The sequence below is a fragment of the Diplotaxodon limnothrissa genome, linkage group LG1 (genome assembly GCF_057381915.1).
Source record: "Diplotaxodon limnothrissa isolate DT_005_m linkage group LG1, D_limnothrissa_male_GT1.1, whole genome shotgun sequence".
In the NCBI taxonomy this organism is placed as follows: domain Eukaryota; kingdom Metazoa; phylum Chordata; class Actinopteri; order Cichliformes; family Cichlidae; genus Diplotaxodon; species Diplotaxodon limnothrissa.
In genome coordinates, this window is record NC_140596.1 from 8,624,894 (window position 1) to 8,651,649 (window position 26,756).

General features: G+C 37.9%; 1 pseudogene; it reads right to left on the minus strand.

Annotated features, from left to right (window-relative positions):
* Positions 1–5: 5 nt before the first annotated feature.
* On the minus strand, positions 6–26,756 carry LOC146639376 (xaa-Pro dipeptidase-like; annotated as a pseudogene).

A 26,756-nucleotide genomic window follows, 5' to 3' on the forward strand; every position in this document is an offset into this window, starting at 1 on the left:
CAGGGTCACTCCGCTCCATGGTAGTCCAGAGTCAGTACCTCCTGGAGGCCCTCTGGTCCTGTGGCAGCTGGGAAGAATAGACTGGCTGGACCTTGCCTAAAATAGGCACTTGTTGTTTTTGCCAACTGTGGAAAGTGAAGAAGGGACATTTTTGTTGGTTTATTTGAAGACAGCTGTTATGAGGGAAAAATGGTGTGTGCCAAGAATCCACTCACTGCAGATGTCAGCTGTGGTGAGAGGCATCAGTATCAAAGTGGAGAATCTAAAACACTTAAAGGATTTGATCTGTGTCTTATTCAAAGAATCCCTCTTCTTTGCTTCAGTGGGAACAGTTTGCAGGTACTGTTTACCGACAATGACGCTTGTGGATTACTTATGAAGAGGAGAGCACGAGCTGACTGTGTAACATGGACCATATATGGTTACACAGCAGAACTCAGATTTATGGCAGTTAATGTAATCGCACATGTTGTCAGTTATTTCGCATCCACTGCTGACCAAAGATATATAACCTCACCAAACTGCCGACAGTAGCAGATCACCACCTTTTCCTGAAAAACAAATACTGTGCACCTTCCCTGCTGCCAATTGCATATATTTGACTGTTTTCTGGCAAACCATGTCTTTTTCTCCCTACACAGCTACGAGGTCCAAAAGCAGCCTATGTAATATGTATGTATAAATGTATGTATGACAATGTGAATGATAAAAAAAAATGGTTTTCAGGCTTCTTGGACAGCCCAACACTCTGCCAGTAACTGAAGAGAAAGAAAAATCTCCCTCTTTATTTATTTGTGTGGTTCCCTGTTGTTACATGAACCACCCGTGGCCTCTTTTTAGCTGTGGTGATAAAACTTTTGTTGCCTTTAAACTAGTCACAACTTTGAACTCGGTGTAGGCATTTCACAGCCTGCTGGATGACAGAAGCAGATAATCAGAAAACTTTTGCATTTTTGGAGAGTTGAAACTAACTGTACATATTTCTTTATTTCTAGTGGGATATGATCATTCCACACTGTGTAATTCCTATGAAAAAAATATACTGAATTATCTATAATATATTATTTACATTTGACTCTAAAGAGAAATCATTTCAATGTTTTACAGTTCTTGATATGGTGATACATACATCTGGTTTGCATTTATAGTAAATCCTTATTAGTGACCAATCTTTTTCTACCATAAAACAGCCATTTTCAGTTTTGTACAAAAGTGCACACAGTACCTCTGAAATGCTCGGCTCTTGTTGTAAATGCTATTATTGTTTCCCTCCAAGAAAGATTAACTTACCTCTGATTCATAAGTACTGTATCCAGATATTTTGCAGATATTTTCCTCTATCAGAGAAATAACTATTTTGAAGTGTCAACATGATGGCATGATTTCTTTTAAATCTTAATTCAATCATGAAACAACTGAATTAAGTATTCAATATATGACTGCAACTAATAAAACATCTGTATTTGCTTTATTTTAGATCCCAGCTGTTCCGATGTTAATTTTCTTGAGGAAATTTTCTCTAATAGGCAGTAGACTTTTCAGCAGCTTTTCCTTGTGAATCAGTTTCACATCACATTGTGCATTCTTTTTTTGCAGCAGTTAGAGTTTGGCATGTAGACCCTGAGCTCAGCACTCCCAACAAATATAATCAGCACAGCACAGAAATTGTGGTAGATCCCTGGAGTGATGGAGAAGGAGCAATGCACTAATTACTTATAGTCTTTCCTATGAAGATATTAACACTTTAAAACATTGAGCTTAAGCATAAGCATTGAACTTGCAAAAGTGTTTTTGTTTTGTTTCTGGTCGATTGAAAAGATTAACAGGTTTAAACTAATGACATTTCACTCTGCCATCTAATCTGTATTTATTGTATTACTGTAAATAAAATTAGTGAAGCAAATTATTGCTCACAATATGAGCCATTAATATATCCACTGACTTAGCCCTGGTTCACAGCATTTTTCTTCTGCTAGTACGCATTCAGTAACTCCAGTGGAGCGACAGCGTTTCTGTATTTAGCTGTCGAAATTGTGGAAGTGTGCAAAAATCACCACAGAATGAAACCATCTGTATTCAGAGCTCAAACAACATCTAATCTTCCCCTCACTCCTGCCCTCATCATGAACTTCTTCCTGCAGCTTGACCCCTTTTTATTGCCCTCTCACTTCTGCACCAATCTTTTCTCTATTATTGATGACACATCAAAATTCCAGGAACAGAAAAGTGCTTTCATCCTCTACTGTCTTGAAACATTGGCTATTAGAGGAATATTTACTGACTACATGTTGTGATGCAGACAACCATAGAACTGTGTTCTGTTCTAACCTCAGGGTAACCTCCTACGTCTTGCACATTGGCGGTCAGTAGGTGTCTTAGACTATGAGGCATGAATACAGAGCCCACGGTGAAACTTCATTATATCCTCCAAACTGCCATACAGAATAATGGTCTCCACAATCTCTTCCGGGTGAATTCTTAACCAAGTGCTGCGTGTCAGACTACAAACTTCTTAAATAAAGAGCAGAAACCCATTTAACTTCTTTGGAAAAAAAAACTAAAATTCAATTATTTCATATATAGACCATGATGCAGGGATTAAATCTTTGCTTAACCAGTGCATAGTATCATAGGGGAGCTGCTGACAAATACAGTTGACAAGATAATAATGACCTCAGGTATAAAAATTTGATAAGACAAACAAATACGTAATACAATTTTACCAGACTGTACATTACTGTAATATAGTGTATGACTTTATTTTGAACATTTTAAAATAATACAACAATATATATAGAAAATATAATACTTATTTTTTATTTATACTTTCTTTTAATCCCGGCTCCTTCAGTAAATAATACCCACTTTTTCTTTTTGTTCATGCCCCACCCTATCATAAATCCTTTCTTACAATTTGTTACATGTATTTGGTTGTATAACTCCATTAACATATAAATTTACAGATATTTAATACACATACACACAGATATTAACTGTAAATGGCACAGTAGTAGTTATAATTAACTATTTAATTTAACTACAGTTTTGTTGTAAATCAAAATATTGTCCAAATTATTTTTTTAAACAAAAGTTATGATTTCCATTAAGTTGCATATTGCATTTTTAGAATTGTATGCCTCTAAAAAAGAGTGGCATTTATTAAGAAAATGTGATTTGCAGGACTCTTTCAAATCAATTTTTAGCTAATAAGCAGTTAAAAAATGATGTTTTGTTTGTTTGGACACAAATATGCCACGTTGATGCAAGACAACTTTTCTTTTGAACAGTTTAACTGGCACATGAAACTGTGTGAAATTTTGCTATAACTGGCGTATTAATACTTGAGTTCCCAGTAAAAATGTGTTCTGCAAGGTCACAGTAGCCCTGCCCAGATCATTTCATTACTGAGGTCGAGTCAGCATTTGTCTGAAATCTGAATAAATATCTGAATAATTTTCCACATCACTAAGTGACAATGTGTTCTGGGATTAAAACAATTAAATAAAGTATTTCAGTCCATAATCATATGGATTGCAGTCCTTTAAGTGTTTAAGTCTTTCTTAGATTTTAGTAAAAAAAAGAAAAGAAAAAAGAATCCAACAACTATGCCTCTGTTTTTTAAGCTCTCCATGACCGAGAAAAACACTCCAAGAAATATTCATTACTTGTGGCCTTCATTCTAAGACCAAACTATGACTAGAAGCAACATCTGAAAACACTTCTTCCATGACAATGCTGTGTGCTGACAGTTAAAAACCTTATGTCCCACAGATATTTGATTACGACAAATCCCTCCAGTAGTGTTCCAGCTTTCTGACAAGCTGAAAGGTAGAAAAAAAGCTAAAAATAAATAATAATAATTTATCAAAGGAGAGATCAGAGAATACATTTCTTTTTTTTATAAAGGATTTATACTGTCCTCTTCCGCCTCCATTCTTTTTAAAAATTAATTCACTACTCAATCTTTTATCATCACACGGTCAGGCACATCAAACACTTTTATGGCTCTTGACAGCAACATGTGGTGTTTTATTGTCTTCTCATTAGTTTCCATTGGTAAAATACACCGCTTATTATCAATTTTAATACTCTGTTTGTCTAGCCTTCACATGCTTCTTCTTTTGTTGGGGGAAAATGCAATCATAATACTAGATTTGAACAAATCACAGTCTATAATGAGTTTATAAGGTGGTGTATTTGCTATTAGTTGTTAAACAATTTACTGTTACATTATAGTTCAGTTGTAACCTATTGATGCCAACATTATTACAATGGAAAATCCTCCTTGTTTTTGTAGTGAGCTTTTTAATATGTTCAGTACAACAACAAAATTCTCACTGCTAAGGGATTATTAGAAACTTAGAAGCACAACCCCATTCATTAGTGGATTTAATAGCAGTATCATCACTCAGTACAATCAAAAAGGCATGTTTCTATCAAAACACTACATCTGAATTAAGTGAATTTCAACATAAAATTAATAAAAATCTTCCAAACCTAAAGCAATAAATGTTTGCAAAGAATTTTTTTACATTGAATATAATTTTGTCTTTGAGCTGTACTATTATAGAGCATAAAGTGCCCCATTTTAAGTGATATTAGTCTCTGTTTTTTCAGGATTTGTCTTATTACACACGTGATTAAACAGTCCATTCGTTTACTCTCATAAAGATAATAAAGTTACACTTCTGAAAACATTAGGAAATGATTTATTACTTATTAATAGTATGTATGAACGGCCTTAAATGTCTTATCAGAAAGCTGTGCCCTGGACTCAAATGCTTTGTTAAAAAATATTTAGCATAATATCCTCATCCTGTTGATGAAGGCTATAGTGTATGTTGCTTCAACAGACTTTTTACGATGTCATTCCTAACATCACCATGTGATGGCGCCAGTGTCAGCCTGATTTGCCTTACCTCAAAGTGGATTCCCTGCTCCTGGAGTGAAGCCCCTGCCACACGAGACTTTAACATTCAGATGCAATGTGGGGCTCGGGGAGAACTGTGGCCTGCCAAGTGAAGTCCTTATCTCATGTGTGGTTAAGATTTTTTAGAGTAAACATAAAACATTTCAAGGAACTCAAAAAGTACAAACCCTGAGGAGCCTGAGCAGAGTTTTCAAAAAGTTGAGAAAGTCAATGAGTAAGCCCTCAGGCACTAACTGATTTACTGTTTATTATTGCACAGCTCCAGAAGAGGTCATAACTGAAATTTCGTGAGACAGTATTGCAAATATATTGCTCTAATGTTACAGCTTATTGGTCAAAGGCAATTGTGTTAACTGCTCTGCTCTGAGCACTTGTGTCAAGTTCAAATCAATACCACTTAAACAATTTGCAGCCTTATGGGATCCTAGTATCTTGATTCATTTAAGGTATTCCGTGTTTTAGTAGCTATTAGGAAGGTTTCTGATGGGAAACCAAATATTTGGATTCTTACTTGTTAAAAATGACAGAATTCAAGAATAGAAAGTAGTTACAAGTTAATCGAGGCAATGCTCAGCGTACACTGACAGCTTTATTAAAAAAAAAATCATGAAACATTTTCAACAAAGATATATTATTGCCAGCTTTGACAGCATAGTTGGTACTATTTTCAACTTGTGAGTTTGTCTGCAGAAGTGTGTACGTTATTCTGGCAAAAGTTGTCCTGGAGGCGCTGGTAGCTTAGTGTTTTGAGTTGGCATTTTATGAATTTGTCAGTTCAGTTCTGCTAAAATTGCACAAAGATATGGCTATACGACTAGAAAAAATGAGGGCTGAATTGCAGCGTGTGATCTGAGATTTCACTGGGATTGGAGCAAAATGGTTTTAAGGTCTTTTCCAGGCAGCAATGCCACCTGAGTGCTGAAAGGCTGCAGCTTTGTGTATAATTTAAATGAAATGCTGTGCTAAATATATTTGGCTAAAAGCAATTAATTTTTAAATTTCACTTTTGTAATTGAAATGAAGTAAATGGATTAAAATGGATGGAAGGTCTGGCTACTCACCTAGAATTTAGTTGAAATTCATATTGTATTTTGTGAGTCTTCGTGACTATTTTCCTGTAGCTGCTATCTATATATCATGCATACTCACACACACCTATACATAGTTTGGGGTTAATTTAGGATTCAAGTAAGGTACATCAATATGTGCGCTAGAGAAGCCTGTCCAAATGTTGATGACCTCCTCTACTTCCTGCCACAGCCACCCTTGTTGTCCTTTGTAGAAATGTCATGGCTCATGTCATATCATCAAGGTTCAATTACTGCACAGAAAAAAAGGTCACATCAGACCTGCAGTAAAGACCAAAACCAACACAGACTTGCATCACGCTCCACCTCATAAATGGCCTTTTTCATGTTGAAGTGGTCTTCAGGAACGATCCTGTCAACAGATGCAAACACAACTGATAAAAGTGCAATAAACTACAGAAAGAGCTTAGTTTCATATTCTTGTTTTTAAAAGAGGTCATGTGATAGTATGGGGGGATAAAGGATCCGTGTGAGGAGATGAACTAAATTTACAGCATGTGTAGTCAAACGTGTCATGAGATTATTTGGGTGATAACATAAAGACTTTGCCTTTGAGCTAGTTCGCAGCTGACATCTGTGGACTAGCTGATGATGACTACTGGCTGTGCACACAGCTCTTGGGGGATTAGTGTGACTTACTTTCATCCATATTGTACAGCTCTCATGCAGTTTTTTTTAAACCAAAAGGATGGATTTGCAAGAGGCCCCGTCAGTGGCTCCTTAGCAGTCATGTTCAGTCACTGCAGTACTGCTGATTCACATTTTGAAGGATATTAATAGGCAAGTAAAAGATCCAAATGTCCCAAATGGCTTTAAAGTATAAAGTAAATATCCTACAATATTAGATGGGGCCAACCAACATGATTAGTGGTAAAGCAGTCATAATTGTCAAAAAGTGTGTGAGAAAGAAAATAGGAGAAAGAAAATGAGAAATATGTGGACCATAAAAGAGATGGCCTAAACAGAATGCCAGTCTCAATATAAGGAAACCTATTTCCTCTTCCTATAATGGCTCAGCAGATGGTTTAGTCCACTTGTCTGGGTTTCTGTGTTAAATCTTATGTTAACTTCACTGTGTAGACAGAAACCTAAATAAAGATGCTGGGAAATAATGTGTTGAGGGGGGATAGCTTAGTGTTTAGCAGTGTTTGTGCTAACAGGGAGGGAATGAGTAGATAAGTGAATCCATTGATTGAATCATAAAAACTGTATCCCAAGAAAGATGATTTTAATTAATATTAATACTTGTGTTTTCCACCAACCTGAAACATCCAATGTTGAAACAGTACACACAGCTGGATTTCAGGATATTTCAGAATATTGTTTTTTAAATCAGCAAAACATTATAACATGTATAACTGTGGGATGCCCTACAACCCAGCCAGAAGTCTGGCTCCCGTGGACCTGCCAACTCGTTATGTATATAAAACACAACTGTAAATACATAGACAATAATTTCCTAGAGGATTAATAAAGTTTTCTGATTCTGTTGAATTAGTTCTAACCTCTAACATTCTAACCTCTCCATCATTGTGGGCAACACCAAAAAGCTGTCAAAGGGCATTGCAGATCTGCACAAAGCTGGAATGGGCAAGAACCTGGCGAGAAGGTAACAACTGTTGGTGTGATTGTTCTAAAATGAAAGAAATATAAAATGAAGGTCATATAAGCTGTTAAACAACAGAAAATACTTGAACTCACTGTTTCCAAGCTAATATTGACTTAACTTTGAAGTGGTTGAGTTACAGTTGTAATGGTTGCAAATTAATTCTGAACTATCAACTTGTCTTGGACTCTGACATCCTGGAAATTCAATAATCAAGCTTGCAATTTAATGTCAGATGTGTCCTACTTAGCATGGTGTCTGACATTTTGTCAAATAAATTTAATTTCAGTTTCAGAATGACAAAGAGGATATTGATCAGTGCTTTCTGTGATGGATTCAATTATACACAGTTCTGTATATCTGACATTTCGGTTTAGCCATCAGCAAAACGGCTTGGAAGCTGCTTTAGGGATACTTTACAAGAAAATGCAGGTTGTGGGTTTTGATAATTTATTTAATTGAAAAATGACAGACCCCCAGACTGAAATGTCTGAAGTGTTTTTCTCTCCTTCACTTTGATAACATGCCAGACAGAGAATTACACAAGTATGAATAGCTCATAAAGGGTTTTAGGAACAACTGTACACAAACCCCTACAAAGCTGCAGAAGTGAGCCAGCACTTGGTTGCTGATGAAGCAGTTCAGGGAAGGGTTAGCGGGGCCTAATCCAGCAGGTAGTTGATGTCTGAAGTATATGCCAGGCTCTGCTATGCTGATAACCCTCTGATCCTGCACCAGGTGGCCCATCAAAACAGTGCCAGTTCAATATGCTTGATGCCCCTAAAAATAGGTGAAATAATATTATTCGTTTCACAGTTTTCATAAAATGTTGGTGAACATTGATGCAGCTCCACTGGAGTAGCTGTTTTTCTATCTTTACTTGTCAAATGGGAGGTGTTGTGTACAAATCCTCCAACACAGCATGAAATCTTTTGGATTCATAGCTCAGACAACATTTCATCTTCCCCTCGCTCCTGCCCTCATCCTGAACTTGTTCCTTGCAGCTTGGCCTCTTTTTGTTCCCCTCTCACTTCTGCACCATTGGGCTCTTTATTATTGATGTCGCATCAATATTCCAGGAACAGAAACGTTTTCATTCTCTACTGTCTCGAGAATGCTACAGAAACAACTACTGACTACTTGTTGTGATGTGGGCAATCTCAGAATTTAAGAATTCTGTTCACATGTAACCTCATACATCATACACATCCCCAGCAAGTGTCGGACGGCACAAGGCACGAATACAGACCCAGTATGGTGACCTTGATCATGTCCTCCATGCTACAGGCAGCTTTACATGTTACTTAGGACTGTAATTTGCAAAGACGTTACTTTTCAGATCACTCCAACTTTTGTGAATACAAAATAATACATATTTAACTGTACTTAAATCCTGAAAATATAATCCTGGAACTATAAAGACTAATTTTGGCCCCTCTAGGGAAGGACAAAAGATTCACTTTTAATGACATTTCCTTAAATCTGGTTGTTAAATGAAGTGTCCTTAGTAAAACCGATAAGAATATGACTTGACAGCAGTGATTACAGTGTCTAAGGATTTCAGGATGGGGTCTTAGATGGTCCTCAGGTCAGGGTTGAACTTGCTGTTGGTTGGGAAGGAGCAGATGATAACAGAGGGGTAGCAGTAGTACTCTCCACAATCTCAAACAGACTGCTGGGCACAAAACATCAGGTCATTAAGCAGACTTTATTTTAAGGGCAAGAAATGTAAATAGATGGCAAAGGGACTTAACAGCACAAGAACAGTAACAATAGCGCTTGAAGGGATTTGCTGAAGGGTATTTTAAAAAGACTGCTGGTTGGAATGTCTGGCAGTAATAAAATAGTTCCTCATTTAGGAGAATCTTTATCATGTTTAAGTTTAAAGCAGGAAGCCTGGAGTGCTGAAAATCATTGAAAAGTACTACCATATCTCCACCTGTAATTGTCTTGTCAGTGGGGAGAGCCTTGATGGCCATATGATAGAAAATTATTGCCCCTAGTGGGAATAAATAAATTAAAAAGAGAAATAACAATATAAAACTATTTTTCTTCAAAATGAGAGAATAATCTAAAGCAGCAAATGTATTCCAATCTCATGTTTCAAGCTATTATTCTAAACAGGGAAATCATTTACAAATATTGACCACTAATCCCTAGAATGTACATATGCATGGACTTAAATAGTAATGGCAGAGCATGATTAGCACCGTCTCACAATTTTTCATCTTGATGCTTTTTCATCCAGGTACCCTGTTAAAGGGAGGATGTTAATATAGTGTTGTAGTGATAAAGATTTAGTTTTGACCACAACTCACCTGGAAACAACAACACAGTGCTCTCTAAAGGTAGGAGTAACAAAGAGACTTGTAATATATTCTGCATTATGCTAAAAAGTATTTTTTTTTTTTCCACAAGAGTGCCCAGTGAAACAGAAAATGTATGTATAAGGTGCTCTAACATTGAGCTGTAGTCTTGGAGACTAGTTGATATGCTACAATTGCTGGAATTAATTTGTAAATTAAAAAGGTACAACTCGTCAACTTGGAGTTAAAATGTAATATGCTGCAAATACTGACATTTTATTTATAATTCAGTAAGACAAATAGGGATAGCAGGTATGTACAGATAATGTACATACTTCCACTGCAAAATGTAAGTATAACTTCAGTCAGTTTTAATTTGATTGCACACCTTTCTGATGTCAACCGAAATAAAACAGGCAATGAACTAACTGATAAACCATTACATTGTACAGAGGCAGGGTTATGAGTTGTGTCAGTAGTGCTGTAACAGATTGCAAAGAAAGAAGAGAAAACACTAATCAGCTTCTGTTGCCCTTTTTCTGACTCCCTGCTTTTTAAGAATTCATTCTGCACACAGTCTTTAATCATCACACTGTCAAGCCCATCAAACACCTTCGTGGATCAAGCTGTGTAAGATGTTTAATGGTTCCTCCATGTAATCATGCAATTAAGTGAGCATGATGGAAAGCCGCTCTGACATAGCAATATTAAAAACATGAACAAATCAAACTGAAATAATTAACCTTATCATCCTTTTTTTATTTTCTATTTCAAGCCTCTGACTAAATGTTATAAGCCTGTGTCTGTTATATGTCTGCTAATGAGTCCAACATGACCACAACCATTTTCTGAATCTAGATCAAATCCCTGACCAGTTCTCTGTTTCATGTATTCTTGGCAGTTCCTGATCTATCACAGACATTACAGGCCAAACATTACATAATACTGTACCACACCTATAACCACGGCAATTATTATTTATTTGAATGTAGTTAAAATATTAGTAATATGGTATTAGTAATATATCTATCTATCAACTTATCTATACATACATACAGTAGATGCATTTACATAAAATATGCTTCATTGAAAGTGTGGTAACTTCATTTGCATTGAAGTTGTATAAAACGGGACTAGTTGAAAGTCAAGTCAAATAAGGACTGCTTTAATTCATGCATGCACTGATATAGCCAGAAAAGACAGATATTGTCATGTCGTTCTTGGCATCCCAGTAAATACATATTGATTGGTGGGGAGCTGGAAATATTTCAATCCACTATAAAATGTACCAGTATTTTTTGCTTAAATCAAAACTTTGCTTTTTTCAACTGCTATCATTCCATATTGTTCTTATTTGTTTCTGTGTTCACTTGTGATTCAAGATTTCTACACAAATAAACCACACAACTAGTACAAGGCACTCATAAGAAACATTTAACTAATTAAAGCCTACCAACAACAACAACAACAAAAAAAAACCCTGCAGGAAGAGGGATCAGAGGGTTCAGTCAAGCCTCGCTCCACATGAGCTGTGCCTGAAAAGCATTTCTCCTCATCACAGGCAGGAAACATCAATTCATCTGGAGAGTCCAATAATGCCAAGGACAACCAGGTGAGCACAGAGTCCATTATGTAGTTCTTATTCTAAGAGGGGGGAAAAAGGACAACAACAACCAAAAGAGAAGCTCCTATTTCTTATTATGATGGCAGACACATAATTACCTGACCGGGCTCCTGTAATTGCCAAGGTTTGCAAGAATCCGACTGATCAACCTCTTAGGCAAAAACCATTTTGCTCTTATCGCAAATGGGCTTTCTTAGTAATACATTTTAATTACTTACCATTCCACAATGACTGGGTGTATAAGAGTGTTGTTTACTAAGAAGCTAGTACAAAAAAATAATAACAGAAAAACAACAAAGGATCACATTATACTTAAAAATGCAATATGGTACAAAGGGTTACATTTCGTTTAATAAAACAACCATCTCAGACTTTTTTTCCAAAAGGGTTTAGGGTCAGATTGGGTTGATTTAAAATTGTTAGCACATACAGTTAACAAAAGAACAAATACTAGTGCAAAGAAAACAACAGTAACATCATTATTAATCAACAAATAAAACAAAAGTAAAAATGCTTGCTTAATTTAATTATATATGAAATTATGTTAATCATCAATACTCAGTACATCTAAGAGTTTGCTGCATCCTTAAATATAAATAGAAAAACAAAATCAGCAAACAAATTATAATTATGTTTATGCAATTTGATGCCAATTAAACATACTAACTAATCCCATCAAAGGAGTTCTCATGGCAGATGCTCCCTCTATTTGTATTTTGACGTCACTGCAGAACAAGAATGCAAACATGCAAACAAGTCATCGTGTCCCCATCAAGAGCGTTCAAATGTTTACAGGAATCAGTGGTTTACATTTGTTCTCACACCACATCACAAAAAAGAGGTAATGGGAGTGAAAATGTTTGAGAGCGATCTACTAACAATGCAGCAATTTATATTTGCGTAATGACTAACACAGTCTGTGTAGATCAGTCCATAATTACACATTCTTACAAAAGGGTGGAATCTTTAGTGAGACGGGGGGAGAACTGGAGAAACCAGATACCCAAAGAAGGGCTGCTTTACAAGCAAACATTATTTCTTATCAAATTCTGACCAGTCAAGTGTTTGTAGAGTTAATGCATCTGTTCCCTATGTTCAGAAAATATGGACTTTATAATGTAAAATACTTTCATCTTTTTAAAAACTAGCTTCTTAGCTGGGTAACCCCAAAGCACTGTCCACATGTCATCTCTACATTATGTACTCCTGTTGAGGTTTTACATACTTCCATAAAATATATTCACCAATAAATCAAAGTTTATGACTTTTCATGAATGTTCATTCAAATTTTAAAAAACGTGTTTTATTGAAGAGATGCACATGGAACAGGACTTACACTAATGATTCATACAATCACAACTTCTAGAAGATTGTAGTACAAACACTATATCTGGTGCCACAGATAATTTTTTTTGTTACAAAGAGGTACAATTGAAATGACCACTTTCATATTTACAAACACTATTACTGTTTTCCAACATGAACTCTGGATAATGTTGGGCCAATCAGATTGGGAGAATTTTTGAAGTTGTCCTCCATCAAAGGATAGGATGACTTGTTTCAACCACATTCTCACCAAAGGAAATGTAGTTTAGAATCTGGTAGAGCATACAGGTAGTACGGAGCTAGCAGGTTAAAGACAATTTAATCAAAATTCTCTTCATAGTCCTGGGTCGGAGACCTAATGTTTTAAGCTCTGGTGTTATTCTGTATTATGGGTTTTGTTCTGATTCTCTAGTATTGCTGTTTTTGTTACCTGGTGTTTCTGTTTTATTCCCATTAAGAGTTTAGCTCTTAGGTTTTGATTCTGTGCTCCCTCTGTTCAGTGTCTTCTTTGTCTCTGTGCCTCCCTCGTATGCCTGGTGTCTTATCCCTAGAGAAGGTTTAGTCTGTTCAGTTTTACGTTATGTGCTTGGTGTTAAACCTGTCATGTCCACGTCTCTGTGTCAAGTCTGCTTTTGTCTCATGCTTCCTGTTTTTTTTGATAGTCGTCAGTGTGCTAGAAGCAGATCTAGTCACTTGGCAGCCCTACTAATAAGGCCATAGTTATCTAAGTTTAACTTTAATTTTAGTAGTCACCAGGATATAAAAACTGATGTATATATTCACCAGTAAAATCTGACAAAAACTGCTTAAAATATTGTCTCAGTTTCCCCAAAATAATGTTTTGGGAAAAATAATTGTTGGGGAAAGCTTTCTTCAGCTGGAAGTTATCTGTCTACCACAACAGAATTCAACTTTGGATTCTTTGAGTGCCATTTCTTTCTCTTATAATGTCTCTGGTGGAATGTAGGGTAATGTCTAGAAAAGTTCAAGGATGCGGCGCAAGTGTTAAAAAGGCTTATTAAGGCACTGATATCCTTTAAGATATGTCTTAAGTTATTAAGATATTAACATTAAGGTTCAGTAATGGCACAGAAAAGAAGGTCACACTAGAACAGCTGGGCTTTAAAGATCATGACAGACATTTCTTGTATTTATTGCATAATATAAGAAATATAAAATGCTTTTTTCTTTACACTGTATGTCAAGTGAAAATAAAAATGAACCTTTAATATTCCAAAATATTTCTGGTCAAAACAAAATGCAAAGTGTGCAGGCTGGCCTACAATTTTGTTTCAGAGTATAGTATGGTGATTATGAGTCATAAGGAAATTTTCAAACCATGACTTTGAATAGGTGAGATCGTTGTGCACTCTAATAAAATAACCTCTGAGTGGCGCAGTTATCATCGACATGACAATAACCAGCCAGCAGATAAGTCTGAGAAAACACAGACATCTGATGCTCTTTACCTGACTCTTGTGTCCAAAAAGAATTCATTGTAATTATATCTCTGGATGTCAATAGAATATTTTTTTCTGGTTGTTTTGTTTTTTTGGTCATCCTGCCAAAGGACTGATGAGGTTCTGCAACGGCCAGTCATCCATCTGTTTGTCCCTCCAAAATTCACAAGAACTGCTAGTCCTTCTAGAGTTTGTCAGATTTCAGTGAAATGAATTAATTTGTTCTGAATTGAACTGTTTGTGAACCTCCTTGACTTCTGAATGGATTTTAATTCTTATCTTCTCAGCTAATGTCTGACTTACCTGGTCACTGGTAAATGTCCTGATGATCCAATCTGCTAATCTAGTAGATGGATTAAAACCACCTGCCTGATCTTGTGTAGATCTCCCTTGAGGTCAACTAAACAGCTCTGACCCACTGAGGCATGGACAGGGGACCTCTGAGAGTGACATATCTCTCTGGCACCAGGATGTTGCCAGTGGATCCTTTGGGTCCTTTGAGTTGTGGGCCTGGGCCTCCAAGGATTGGGCTTGTTTTGGTGCATAACACGGATGCTTGATCGGATTGGGATCCAGGGAGTTTGCATCATCAGTGCCCCGGGCTCTTTATTGTTTTCCTCAAGCACTGCTGGGCATGTAGATGCCACTTGGGAGTTCTTGGAGTTAGTCTACAACATTTTTTAAGTGGTTAGTTTATGTCAAGGTAACATCCACAAGAATACCAGAATTCAAGATTTCCCAGCAGAAACTGCACTGTAAAGAAGTGATCGCTGCTATTCACTGCGCCTGGCAGTGATATTAATCTTTTGGCTGACTGGTATAGATGTTATGTGATGTTATTATTTCATTCCACAATCAATATTATAACTATTATATCCAGAGTAATTACTCTGCTCAGCAAAGATAGAAGCTCTAGCATGTTTTTAGTTGTAGCTGGAGGTAATCCACAGGATTTGTTCAGTAGAGCAAGATGATACTCAGTCTGACCTTCCTTCATGAAGAGTGAAAACACAAGATATGGACCCATCAACAAGCAGGTAGGTGAGGTTGTAAATATAAATCTTGGTGTCTGACTGGATCTTGCCTGATATCTGATTCAAAAGGATAATATATGTTCTCATAGAATTTCATGGCTGGCAGGTTTAGGTGTAATTCTGGGTTGAATGAGTTTGGACGTCTGTGAGAACAGTGACACCTCCATTAATAAGCAAGGTAGACACAACAATGTAGTAAATAGTAACCCAACCACCCTTCATGGTAATAGCCTAGAAATCAGGAAAATACATTATATAACTGAATTACCAAAAACAGGTTACTTTATTTTCCTGACCCCCCCCCCCAAAAAAAAACAACAAAAAAAACAATGTGCAAAGACACCAATAGAAAATCGATCAGGTTATTTATCACCAAGGATTCAGTCAATAAAATTAATTCCCCTTTGATTTGCTGACAGTCTAAAGCAATTTTCACATTTTCTTTATTAGGCTCTGGGACAGCAACCTTTAATATTTAAATGAATCTCATTTCAGAGCTCTGCGGTTCTCAAATTAGAAATACACAGCAGCGAGAGCACACTCAGTGTTAAAATAGTAAACTTAAATTAAAATGTTTATTTCACCGCTGAGCTAACGATTTTCTGCAGCATTAATTTCTTCTGTTATTTGCAAAAAGGCTGCATTTTACTGCTGTATTTTCAAGTTCTTTATAGATTTCGAATTAGGATTACCCCAAGGGGGAAAATGCATCTTAAAATTGAAGCCAATGTGGGAGTGTTAAAAACTGCAGTTTCTCTGAGTGGGACTAGAAGCTAGATGCAACTTTACAGCATTAGAAAGATTTAAATCCTGGTTTAGAAATAGTTGGTGCTCTATGGATAGTTTTTGTCTTCAATTTTATAACTCATCCACCTTGATAATTGAGTTAGGGGCAGGGCCACATTGATTGACAGGTGTCCTGACACTTCACAATGCAGAGTCCAAAACCAGTGATAGTTATTACAGTAGCTACATCTCCTATACTCTCTATGAACCCCTGAAGTGTTCCAAAGATAGATGTGAGGTGTCAAAAATGATAGAGAATGACAATGTGAAATTTCATGCTTCCTTTTTGTGAAATGCTAAAATTCCATAAACTCTTCAACCTTACTTTTAAATGTTTTTAAAAAAAATGTTTTGAGGGGTCACACTCATTGCATATACATTTTTTATTGGATTTTTGAAAATTCACCATCTGATGCAGCAGTTTGTGTCTCTTCTCCAATTCTTAGTTTCAGAAAATAAAGTTAATATTTCACATGCTTCCAGTTTGACCTGCTCTGAAAATTTAACTTTTATAGACAATAAATAAAATACACATTGTGTCTATAGTTTAGAAAGGTCTGAATGTTTAGTGATGATAGATTTATCTGGCATCATTTAATTCACAGATAACTGGCATCTACAGTTAAGCCTATAAGTTTCTGGACAATGTGACAATGTTTTGTTTTTTAAAATATATATACTTTTGTCACTTGATTTCAGACTTTAATAAACAGTAATTCTTTGTAATTTGTTAGAACCCATTAGGGAAGGCTGAAACACTACACTTTAATCGGAGCCTGGTTGTTTGATTTAAAATCTGCTGTAGAGGCAAAATTACAATAAATTAATAAAGAGACAAATCTAACTCAAGTTGGCACTAGAGGAAAAACACTTTGGGGCATTTCTGTTGGCTTTATTTTTCAACTCAAGAGTTTGTCTCTTGGAATGGTGCAAAGCCAGAAAGGTAAAAACAACCTTTTCATTAATGTTGTCAGAAAGACCTGCACCAGCTTTGATCCATGAACATCAGAGAATGCAAAATACAATTGCGTGTTTAAATTACCAGACACAGGCAGACTTGTCCAAAAAAATAAATAAATTGTTAAACCGATGAATGTGGCTGTATCCTGATTTGACATAACATCAATATTCCAGCTATTTCAGAATCCAGAGCATGTCTCGAAAGCAAAAGGCTTGAATAGCAATATTATAATAAAGCTAAAGGAGAGCTGAGGGAGCTCTCAGAATCCATGCATCATATGTGACTATCAATTTGCCTGCTCTCTTTTGCTCACCTATCCTTTATGTATGCAAGATACCCACTTTTCCTGAAGAATAGACTCCTGGTGTTATAGAAATGTAAAAAAAAGAAAAGGTGGAGCAGAGGGGTATCGAAAGAAAAACACAAAAGACAAAGGTGCAACTTATTGTTGGAACAAGGGCCAGTCAGGGAACAGATCAGCCATAAACACTAACAAACATTGTACATTGTGTATGAACTGTTCACTAAGTTGTACTGAAACCTTTGATAGTTAATAATCTAACACACATAATAGTTTCAATAATTGTGTAATTTATCTATTTGTACAGTTATGGCCACAAATGTTCTATCCATATTCACGCATAGTTTGAGTGTTTATTATTTACCAAAAACAATAAATAAAAAAAACTATAAAAACATGTAAAAAGTGAATATGGCAGAAAATAGAAAATCTAGCCCCCATCCTGAATTTGATAAGGGGCTAAGATAATCGATGGATGAAAGGATGAATGAATGGATATAAAACCTAGATAATTTCTTCTGTGCTTTTCAGGTCCTTGTTTTTAAGCTTGTTTGGATCAGGAATAAAACCCCCAGGAACTATTCATTACGCATGACCTTTATACCAAAAGGTTAAATCGAAATTAGAAGCAACATCTGAAAACACTCCATCCATAACAATGCTGTGCGCTGACAGCTAAAAACCTTATGTTCCATGGATACAACAGAGGTACTAAAAAATGATTAAACAAATTTAGCAAATCGGAGAAAATTGATAACTATCAGTCTTCCTGCTTCTTTTAAAAATTTTCATTCAACACTTAATCTTTTATCATCACATGGTCAAGCACACCAACACTTTTGTGGCTGTTGACACCATAGCAAAGCCATGTAGAGACATAGTTTGTTTTCCCATTCTCCACTGCTTCATTCACGTTTCATAATCATTTAGTACAGGTTTCACATGCTTCATGACTTACAGTGGAAAAAGTAGAAAAATGAAGTGTTTTGCAGTCATCGACTACTGGGCCAAAACACACCGCAGTTTAAAGTGAATTTGTATTTATTATTAATAATAATAATAATAATGATGGATTGGATTTATATAGCGCTTTTCAAGGCACCCAAAGCGCTTTACAATGCCACTATTCATTCACTCTCACATTCATACACTGGTGGAGGCAAGCTACGGTTTTTTTATCTACCTCGGGAATTTACATCGGTCATTATAAGTGCCGTTTATATTCCACCACAAGCGGACACGGTCACCGCCTTATGCGAGCTGCATGAGGCACTCACACAGCACCAGACACAACACCGGGACGCTGCGCTTATTGTGACGGGGGACTTTAATAGCGCCAACCTCAAACGCGCAGCGCCGAACTTTTATCAACACATCTCCTGCCCCACCAGAGGTGAAAGGACACTGGACCACTGCTACACTACAGTCAAGGACGGCTACAAGGCACAATCCCGCCCTCCTTTTGGCAAATCTGATCACGCCGCCATCTTCCTCATCCCAAAATACAAACAAAGGCTGAAACAGGAAGTTCCGGTTCAGAGGAAGGTCGCGCGCTGGACGGATCAATCGGTGGCCGCGTTACAGGACGCACTCGATGACGCAGACTGGGGCATGTTCAGAAACAGCTCCGATGATGATGTCAACGTGTTTACGGAAGCGGTTGTGGGATTCATCGGGAAACTAGCGGATGATACCGTGGAGACAAAGACTATCACAACGTTTCCCAACCAGAAGCCGTGGGTGGATAAAACCATCCGCGACGCTCTGAGATCCCGCACCGCTGCCTACAACACGGGACTCATGACGGGGGACATGGACCCGTACAAAGCCGTGTCATATAACGTGCGGAGGGCGGTGAAAGAGGCGAAGCAGCGCTACGGGAGGAAACTAGAGTCACAACTCCAACAGAGTGACTCTAGGAGCCTGTGGCGGGGACTAAGGACAATAACGGACTATAAAGCACCAACAACCGGTATGACGAACGCGGCCGTGACTCTGGCAGACGAGCTGAACACTTTCTATGCTCGCTTCGAGGCTGCAGCTAAGGTCTCCAACAATGCTAGTGTTAGCGGCGCTAACGGCTGCAGACAGGAAGATACTGCCAGCACCGGAAACGTGCTCGTCATCTCCGAGCATGAAGTAAGGAGAGCCTTCAAGAGAGTGAACACCAGGAAAGCAGCAGGACCAGACGGCATCCCAGGTCGTATCCTAAGAGACTGCGCATACCAGCTAGCTCCTGTGTTCACTGAGATATTCAACATCTCTCTATCTCAGTCGGTGATCCCCACATGCTTCAAAGAGTCCATCATTGTTCCTGTCCCGAAGAAACCCCACCCTGCCTCTCTCAATGACTATCGCCCTGTAGCCCTCACCTCAGTAGTGATGAAGTGCTTTGAACGCCTGGTCAGAGACTTCATCATTTCTTCACTACCAGACACACTGGACCCACTACAGTTTGCTTACTGTCCAAATCGTTCCCCAGACAATGCCATCTCTCATCTCCTCCACACATCACTCACTCACTTGGACACTAGAAGGGGGAATTATGTTAAAATGCTCTTCATAGACTACAGCTCTGCATTTAACACCATAATTCCCTCCACACTCACCACCAAGCTGGAGCATCTGGGACTCAGCTCATCTATGTGTCTGTGGATCTCCAACTTCCTAACTGGCAGACCACAGGCAGTAAGGATGGGCGGACATGTCTCAGCCTCCACCACTCTCAGCACTGGAGCCCCCCAGGGGTGTGTTCTGAGCCCCCTGCTGTACTCTTTGTACACATATGACTGTGTGGCCACTACCAGCTCCACCACCATCATCAAGTTTGCTGACGACACCGTCGTGGTGGGCCTGATCTCTGATAACAACGAGACGGCCTACCTGAAGGAGATTAGGAATCTGGAGAACTGGTGCCAGAGGAACAACCTCCTTCTAAACGTCAGTAAGACAAAGGAGCTGATAGTGGACTTCAGCACTAAGCAGGAAAGGAACTACCAGACCCCTGTCATCAACGAGTGCCCAGTGGAGAGAGTGGACAGCTTCAAATACCTCGGAGTTCACATCACGCAGGACCTGTCATGGTCCTGTCACATCAACACCGTGGTGAAAAAGGCCCGACAGCGTCTCTACCACCTCAGACGCTTGAGAGACTTCCAACTGCCCTCCAAGGTGCTCAGGAACTTTTACTCGTGCACCATAGAGAGCATCCTGACGGGAAACATCTTAACCTGGTTCGGGAACAGCACCATGCAGGACAGACGAGCTCTACAGAGGGTTGTGCGGTCAGCTGAGCGCACCATCCGCTCCGAGCTCCCTGACCTGCACTCAATCTACAGCAGGCGGTGCTGGACCAAGGCCAGGAAGATCGTGAAGGACCTCAGCCATCCCAACAACAGACTGTTCTCTCTGTTGAGGTCAGGAAAGCGATTCCGCTCCCTGAAGACCAACACAGAGAGACTGAGGAGGAGCTTCTTCCCGCAGGCGATACGGTCTCTCAATCACACCACCACACAGTACTGACCCACACATACAGTTCTTACACACACTGGACATTCTGGACATTGTTTCACTTCATTACTTAAATCACGCTGCTGTTATTGTGTATATGCTGCTGTTATTGTGTATATATTTATTTATATTTCTTCATACATTCTTATATAGTTCTATATTGTGTATTTTGTTGTACAGTTATTTTATTTTCAACTTTAATTTATATATTTTATCTTATTCTCCCAGTTAAATTTACCCTTCATTCTAATTTGTGTTGTACAGTTATTTCATTTTTAACCTTAATTTATATTTTATTCCTTCCTAGTAAAATTTACCCTTTTTAATTTTTCATATTTATTTCCTATCTTATTCATAGCCTTTTCCTTTTTTGTTTTCTTTAGGTCACGAGCAGTTGTCCAAGCATTTCACTACATATCGTACTGTGTATGACTGTGTACGTGACAAATAAAATTTGAATTTGGTTGTAGCCACAGCTGCCCTGGGGCAGACTGACAGAAGCGAGGCTGCCATATCGCGCCATCGGCCCCTCTGGCCCACACCAGTAGGCGGGAGGGTAAAGTGTCTTGCCCAAGGACACAACGACCAGGACAGAGAGCCCGGGGATCGAACCGGCGACCATCCGGTTACAGATACGCTTCCCAACCCCCTGAGTCACGGTCGCCTATTAGTTAATATTGATGCTTAATTTGAGCATAGCATTTTTGATTCTAACTTGACAATGGTTACATTATTTACTTATATAATTAATAGGTGAATGAAGTAAAAAAAAAATATGTTGATTGACTTCTAGCTCAACTATGCAAGGTCTGAGCACTAGTTTAATATTAATTCTTCTCACTAACATGAGTTACAAATAATAGAATAACTGAAGGCCCTAATGTTATTTATAGTGATGTCATGGCTCATGGCATTTCACTTCACATCACCAAGTCCACTTACCGCACAAAAAAGTCACACAAGATTGACAATGAAAACACAATATGAAATTGAAATTTCCCAACATGGTTCTGACACAAAAATAAGTTAGTTTTACACCATTAGTTAAAGCTAATTTGTGATTCTCCATAATCATTTCCAGCTCATAAAGTTGTTTATAAAATCTATAAGAATCTAGGTTCTGTTATGACTTTGAATTGATCAAAAATATGTTAAAATGTTAGTTATTCAATTCATTCACTACATGCAACAGTGTCTGACTTGTCCACACCCAAAGCAAGTGATTATATGCAAGTGTGTGTTTAAAGACAAGACAAAGTAAAAAGACATGGAAAGTCAGGCCTGATAGACATATTTTAGAGATAGTTGGGCTTTAAATTTTAAACTCGCTGATGTATTCATGCTTAAAGTGACATTATCCTGTCTTTATAGCTTTTTTCTTCAAAGTTGCACATGTGGCCTTTAGCAAATCATGAAAGAATACCAATCCTGACATACTGCAGTACAAGTATCAAGTGCATACTTTGTGCTGAATTCATTTCTGTATTAGTTGGCCCTATGTTCTGTTACCATATTGGTCCAACATAAACAAAAAGAAGCATACTAATCCCGCCAAAACCAAAGAAGTGAGCCAGCACTTGATTGTTGATGAAGGAGCTCTGGGCAGGGTTAGCCAGCCTGGTCCAGCAGGTGGCTGATTAAGTATGTGCCAGCCTCCACCATGAGAACCATCCATTCTTGCACCAGGTGGCCCATCAGAAGATTCCTCGATCCAGGCTCGTTAATTCACTCAGTGCCCTAAACAGTAAATAACAGTAGTGGTGAATGTACACTGACTAAATTGAGGCTTTTTTAAGCTACAGTACAGTAAAGAAACCAGACTTTCTTGTAGTTTTTATATTGGTCTTTAGCAGCAGTTCCCCAGGATTCCTGAAAGAATTCAAAGCTTTTCTCTGGGTGGTTTTGCTCATTTTCAGAAGAAGGTTTTTGTTTGTTTGTCAAACCATTTAAGAATGATCTGTCATTCAAGGATTGATCTGGCGGCTGTCAGAAATAACGCAGATTTAAGGTATTTCCACACTCGGTTTCTTTTTTTTCCAATTCAATTAAATTTTATTTATATAACGCCAATCACAACAACAGACGCTTCAAGGTGCTTTCTATTATACAGTAGAGCCTACAATAATAGATACAGAGAAAACCAAAACAATCATATGACCTCCTATGAGCAAGCACTTTGGCGACAATGGAAAGGAAAAACTCCTTTTTAACAGGTAGAATCAGGCTCAGGGAGGGGCGGGGCCATGCTGCAACTAGTTGGGGTGAGAGAAGGAAATTATTGTAAATTATTGGTATTTTACTCGGCCCTGAAAATCTTAGAAATATGGTATATAACCAGATTCTTACTCTGGATGGCATTACCTTGGCCTCCAGTAACCCTGTGAGGAACCTTGGAGTCATTTTTGATCAAGACATGTCCTTCAATGCACATATTAAACACACATGTAAGACTGCTTTCTTCCATTTGCGCAACATCTCTTAAATTAGAAATATCCTGTCTCTGAGTGATGATGAAAAACTAGTTCATGCATTTATTACTTCTAGGCTGGACTACTGTAATTATCAGGAATTCCTAAAAACTCCCTGAAAAGCCTTCAGCTAATCCAAAATGCTGCAGCAAGAGTACTGACAGGGACTAGAAAGAGAGAGCAGATTTATCCTGTATTGGCTTCCCTTCATTGGCTCCCTGTTACATCCAGAATTGAATTCAAAACCCTGCTCCTCACATACATGGTCTTAAATAATTAGGAATGCTGATTGCATTCAGCTGACCCCCCCCCCCCCCAAAAGTGTGTTTCTCTTACTGTTGATTTTAGCTTGTGAAGATTTAGCAGTTCTACTGGAAATACTGTTAACTGTCTTCTTTATTTACTGCATATCAGTACAAATCCCTCCACTGCAGCATGAAACTATTTATGTTCACAGTTCAAACAACATTTTATCTTCCCCTCACTGCTGCCCTCATCCTGAACTTGTTCTTCACAGCTTTGCCTCTTTTTGCTCCTCTCTCACGTCTGCACCATTGGTCTCTTTATCATTGATGGCACATCAATATTCCAGGAACAGAAACGTTTTGATCCTCTACTGTCTCCAGTCTAAGACTGTCCTGGAAATAACTGCTGACTAGTTGTTATATTGTAGGCCACCTTAAGAATTTATGAGTTGTGTTCTAACCTCAGGGTAACCTCCTACATCCTCCACATCAATACCCAGCAAATGTCCAAGGCCATGGGGCATGATTACAGAGCCCAGGTGGACCTTCATCATGTCCTTCACGCTGCCATGTAGGATGCCAATCTTTACAAGTTCTTCCAGGTGAACCCTGTCAGCCAAGCCGTGCATGTCGGTTCACTTCACACCTTCGAAATACACATTTTTGTCAATAAACAGAAAAAGTGTTAAAAATGTAACTATGCATGTTATTTAAAATTTACTGAATTGTCAGTGTAATTCACAAGGACATTATTTTCAAGACTCCAACTGTATATTTTTCTAACTACTGAAAGATTTTAAAAAGACATCACAGTTATGATTTGTACTTAAAAACAAAAGCATATTTCTATAATATATTATCATGTAACCCTTAAGTTTTTCTACATGACCATTTCCATAGTTGATTAGAAAATAATATAGCCTGGTCTGATCGCGGCCATTACAGCATGTGAAGATTTCAGGATGGCCTCATAGATGGTCCTCTGAACCTGCCGTTAGCTAGGAAGGAGCAGGTGATGTCTGAGGACAGCAATAGCACTCTCCACCCATGTCAAACAGACTGCATATCTTACATGCTTGAGTGCAAAAACGTGTATAGATTTCAGAAGTCACTAAGATGACTTAATAGATGACAGACGGATTAATGACACTGGTGGGAATAAACAATGCATACATTAAAAAGACAACTAGTAATAAAACATAAATAACTATTAATCTTCAAAGAAGAGAATACATTAAAGCATCAAACAGATTCCAGTCTCTTGTTTTAAGCTCCTAGTTTAACCAGGAAAAATGCTTTCATCTACGGGCAACTAATCCTTACAATGTTCACAATACATGGCCTTTAACACAAAAGGCCAGAACATGATTAACAACATCTCCCAATTTTTCACCCATAATGATGCTGCTAGGTCACAGCTAAAGGGGGGATGTTAATGTATTTTTTTTAATGAGCACGGTTTGTTTTGCCAACAAGTCACCAGGGATACAGAAGAGATGCATGGAGCCTGCTCAACTATGTCATAAACTCAGCATTTTGTGCTCTAAAAGAACAAAGGAACAAAGTATGTGGTGCTCTAATGCCTAGGGCTATGGTCTCAGGGTTAGCTGCTCGAATGTTTGATCAATATGCTACAATCACCGACATTAGACTCCCAAAGACAAAAACACTACATCAATGATCTTTGTTCATTAATTTTTGCACCAGGAGGATCAGACTGAAAATACCTTTTTAACTAACTTAACCTAAAATGGTCCAATTTATTTCACATTTATATTTACTAAACATCTTCTCGAGATTAATAGATTTTATATTTGAGGAGTCGTTTGTGTGGCTGTATTTTGTTGACAAAGATGGTCCAAAAGTGAAATCTAAACTTTGCACCAGTTGTGCTCAAGCATCTCAACAAACATGGCATCATCTAAAAACTGAAGGCTAACTTTTTGTCTGTCTTAGAGTGCCACATTTGGTGCAGACATAAAGCAGATATAATTAATTATATCATTGCAAGCATTTGACTGATCTAAGTGCAGGTACATCTGTACTTTCTTTGTTTGTATGAAGTCCTTAGAAATAAATCAGGTAATGGATCAATTAATAAATCCTCATGATGCACAGATACACATAAGTAAATAAGTAAATAAAGTTTATTTATATAGCACCTTTCACAGACATGTGTCACAAAGTGCTTTACAAGAAAGGTAAGAAAACACAATACAGTTATAAATACATCATAAAAACCCTGGTCTAATTAAAAGCTTTTTGAAATAAAAATGGTTTTAGCTGCTTTTTGAAGGTCTCCACCGACTCCAGACACCGTAGAAATAGTGCATTCCACAGTCTGAGTGCAACAGCTTGGAAAGATCGGTCCTTTCGAATTCTAAAACGAGTGTGGGGGACCATTAAAAGGTTTTGATTCGATGACCTCAGGTTATAAAAAGAGGTATGTGTACGAATCAAATCATCAATACAGGGAGGGGCCTGTCCCTGTAGTACTCTAAAGGTTAAAACTAGAATTTTAAAATGGAACCTAAATCTGATTGGTAGCCAGTGTAGTGACTTTAAAACAGGAGTCATATGAGCTCCCTTGTTTCAAGTTCACTTGTCCTCTCCTGGAAGAAGAGCACACATATACGAATTGTGACACATTTCTCCTTTAGTGTAGCAGTAGAGTTGGAAGAGACTGCAAAGAAGAAAAAATAATTTTTAGCAGAAGAACTTTTGCTGTCCTTTTCCTGACTCCATGCTTTTTAAGAATTCGTTGAAGTCATTCACTTTTTAACCACCACATTGTCAAGCACAGGAAATACCTCAGTCGCAATACTCCACACCTCACCACTGTGCTCATATGTCCTGCACCACCCTCACATACTTTTCTGCCACTCCTGACTTCCTAATACAATACTACAGTCCCTCTCCTGGTACCCGATCATGTGCTTTCTCTGTATTTACAAAGGCACAATGGCATTGTGATATTCTCTTGATACCTCATATCTTCATGGTATGGCTCATCACTTCATCCATAGTTACTACAGCTCCTCTCATCACCATTGTTCCACTGCACAGTATGTCCACAGGACAAACCGTCTTTCCACTCTTGATCCTCTTCAT